Source organism: Castor canadensis, chromosome 13 (genome assembly GCF_047511655.1).
Source record: "Castor canadensis chromosome 13, mCasCan1.hap1v2, whole genome shotgun sequence".
NCBI classification, from domain to species: domain Eukaryota; kingdom Metazoa; phylum Chordata; class Mammalia; order Rodentia; family Castoridae; genus Castor; species Castor canadensis.
In genome coordinates this window covers 106540321-106543954 of record NC_133398.1, presented here as the reverse complement: position 1 = coordinate 106543954, position 3634 = coordinate 106540321, and the positions used below count along the sequence as shown (strand labels likewise).

General features: G+C 45.1%; 1 non-coding gene across 1 annotated transcript; it reads left to right on the top strand.

Annotated features, from left to right (window-relative positions):
* The first annotated feature begins 418 nt into the window (after positions 1-418).
* LOC141415903 (U6 spliceosomal RNA) lies at positions 419-526 on the top strand. Its single transcript, XR_012440855.1, has one exon. It is a non-coding gene; the product is annotated as a U6 spliceosomal RNA (small nuclear RNA).
* Positions 527-3634: the final 3108 nt, after the last annotated feature.

The following is a 3634-nucleotide window of genomic DNA, read 5'->3' as shown; positions in this document are numbered from 1 at the left end:
GTCATTCTTGTCCTCTCTAAATGTGTGTATGTATGTATGTATGTATTTTTGTTGTGCTGAGGATAGAAACCAGGGCCTAGCCCATGCTACGGGAGTGCTTTACTACTGAGCTACACCTAGCCCTGCCCAAATCTAAAGGGGATGCTTCCTTTTTTTTTTTCCCCTTCTCCCACTTTCTCCCCTTCCTCCCCCTCCCTTTTTCTTCTTGTTAATTTTTTTTTTTTTTAAACAGTCTTTATCTTTGAATCTCTCTTTTGGCAATACTGGGTTTTGAACTTCCCTTCCATCTTTTTTCTCTTTCTGTCTTCAGTGATCTTTAGACTTTTGAAGACTATTGGCCATGATTTTGTTGTATAACCCTCAGTTTGGTCTTGCCTGATAACTGCTCATGATTAAACATGGCAAGAATATCATAAATGTGCTCGCTTCAGCAGCACTATACAAAAAAATTGGAAGGATACAGAGAAGATTAGCATGGTCCCTGCACAAGGATGACACTCAAACTTGTGAAGCGTCCCATAAAAGTAAAAAAGAATATCATAAATGTGACATTGGGTCTGTGGCTCACTCCTGTAATCCTAGCTACTTGAGAGGCAGAAGAATTGAGGTTTGAAGCCAGCCCGGGCAAAAAGCTAGTGAGAACCCCTCTTGAAAATACCCAGCACAAAAAAAGGGCTGACAGAGTGGCTCAAGTGGTAGTATTTACTTGAAGCATGAAGTCCTGAGTTCAAACCCCAGTGCTGCCAAAAAAAAAAAAAACCCAAAAAATGTAATGTTGGGGTACCCCTTGGTGCAGACAGGTTGATATGTGGCATGACAGATGATGCTAACCTGGATCTCCTGCAGGAGTCTCCCTTGTACAGTTGTGAGCAATTCATTTCCCAACACTGGTCTTTTATTGCACTGACTTACAGTGTCTGACAGTTTAGTCTTTCAGCCACTGTCCCAGCCACTCCTGAAGAAGCTTCTGTCCTCAGGACCCTCTGTGGGAGAGGAGCAAAATGTGTCTGGAGCTGTATGGAAGCCAAGAGGTCATAGCAGGGCTTGGGGCATGGCATGGAGCTCCTAATTAATGAGTTCCAACATGGGTGGGCTCAGGGGCAATCAAAGCAAATAGTATCACTTCTCTGTTTGTTTTGGGTGACAGTGAGTGTAAGTGATTCTGAGTGTGAGCAATGTGGCGGGGCAGCACATCCCGGCAGGGAGTATGTGGTGGAGAGAAGCAGCTCCCCGCATGAAAGCTGGGAAGCAAAAAGAAGAGGAGCCAGGGTTCTAATCTCTCCAGTAAGGGCATGCCCCCCATGACCTAACTTCCTACCACTAGGCTCCTCCTCTTAAAGTTTCCACCACCTCTCAACAGTGCCAAGGCTGGCCAGCAAGCCTTCGACACCTGGCTCTTTGGGGGAACATTTAAGATGTAAACTATATCAGTTACTATTTTATGAATGCATTTATGTGCTTATGCATTGTTTCCAGGTCAATAAAAGCATATTGTGAAATGGACGTTGTTGTACATAGTGTCTAGTGACTTACATGGTTTTCTCTGTGGTTGAGAAGGTTGCATTTCTCGAGCTGAGCCCTAACCATAGGCAAGATGACAACATTTGAGGCTGTGCCTGCTGTGGGGAGGAACAGCTTTTGGCAAATCTGGGGGGTGTAGGAGAGGCTGCTTCCTTTCTTATCATTCCACCTCTTCAGAGCTCTAAGTTCTCACTTACTACTTCTGGAAAAATACAGTCAAATCTCTGTGTCCATGGATTCCACATCTGAAGTTTCAACCATGTATTAACTGGAAATATTTGAGAAAAAACTGTATCTGTACTGAATATGAACAGACTTTTTCTTGTCATTATTCCCTGAAGAATACAGCATAACAAGTACTCACGTAGCATTTGCACTGCATTCGGTATTATAAGTCACCCAGAGATGATTTGAAGTCTACTGGAGAATATGGGGAGGTTCTGTGTAAATACCACTGAGCTTTGGCACGTGAGCATCCACCGCTCTCCCTCTGCGGGGACTCTTCAATCAATTGCACTTGGATAACGAGAGAAAACTTTGTCTGAGTTGCAGAAGATTTTCCTCCTTCCTACTCTGAAGCTGTAACTTTATAAAAAGCAACAGAGTTTTGTTTGGGGAAGGGCAGGGTGTCTTTCATTAGAAAAGCAATTTAAGTGGGAATTGCACTGTTAGCTTTTGCTATGTGACAAAACATCCCAAGGCTTAGATGCTTGAGACAACACCCATTTTCTTAAAAAAATTTTTTTAGCCTACAAGTCTACCAACTGGTTGTCCTGTGTGTCTACTGGTCCCAATGTGTCTGTGGTCAGTTGGCAGGTGGGCCTGCTGTCCTCTGACAAACTTGACCGATTGGGTGCCACAGTGGTTCCAGAATTCCAAGCAGATGCAACCCTGTTCACATCTTTTGCGTCACCTTTGTTGCTGTTCTGCTGATGAAACTACCTACTGCCCAGGTCAGTGTGAGAGGAGGCAGCTTTGGGGTGTGAATATAGGAAGGTGACTTAGCATGCCTCAGTGCCACAGTGGTGGGGAGGATGTCCTGTGAGAACTTATAGGAAGCTTGCCGTGTTGGGCCCCTTACAGGACTTATGATAGAGATCTATTGCTGTTTTCTCAGTGCTTTTTTGAAATTGATCTTGCATTATGGATGTAGAGCCAGAAATAGAGAGGGGAGGTGGGTGGGAGGGAGAGAGAGAGAGAGAGAGAGAGAAGGGAGAGGGGCTCTACTGTGACATGTCACACATGCTTGTTTGGACCCAGGCTCTGCTGCCCCTTGGCTGTGTGTCCTTGGGAGGTCTTGAGGCTCTTTGAACCTCAGTGTCTCATCAAGTGACTGTGAACAAAATAAAAGGTAGTGACAAAACCAGTATGGAAAACGGTGTTTAGATTAATTAAGCTTTTGTGGGGGAAGTAAATCAACTTGTGCATGAACTATATTATGCTGTACTTATCAGTAAGGGCTGCTTTAACAAAATACCGTAGGCTGGGTGGCTTAAATAATAGCCATTCATTCACTCCCAGTTCTGGAAGTTGAGACACTCAACATCAAGGTTCCAGCAGGCTTTAGTTCCTGATGAGGGTTCTTTTTCTAGCTTGCAGATGGCCTCCTTCACTTGGTGGAGGGATATTTTTATGTCTTTTTTTCTTTTTATAAGAATAACTGTCCTATTGGATAAGGACCCCATTCTTATGACATCATCTAACCTCTTTAAAGGCCCTGCTTCCAAGTACCATCACCTTGGGGGTTAGGGCTTCAACAGATGAATTTGGGGGACACAAACACAGTCTCCCTATAGTCCTGCTGTAGTCCATAGTGGCTGTAGGTCCCCAGCACAGAGCCTGGCCCATGGTGAGTCTCAGCACATGTCATCTGCTTTGCTATTAACAGTGACAATGTTGCCGTGGCTCTGAGGACCTTCAGGCTTATCTGAGCCTTTAAGGAAGAGTCTTTGCTTGGCAGGATTCCTGGGCATGCTGGGACATCCCTCCCCCATCTTTACAGAAGCTTAGCTTGTGCAGCTGTGTGGCTGACACGATTCCTGGCAGCTGTTCTGTGCTTTGGTGACAAGGACTCACATCAGCTCCGTGGCAGAGGTGGCCTGCTCTTGTGCCC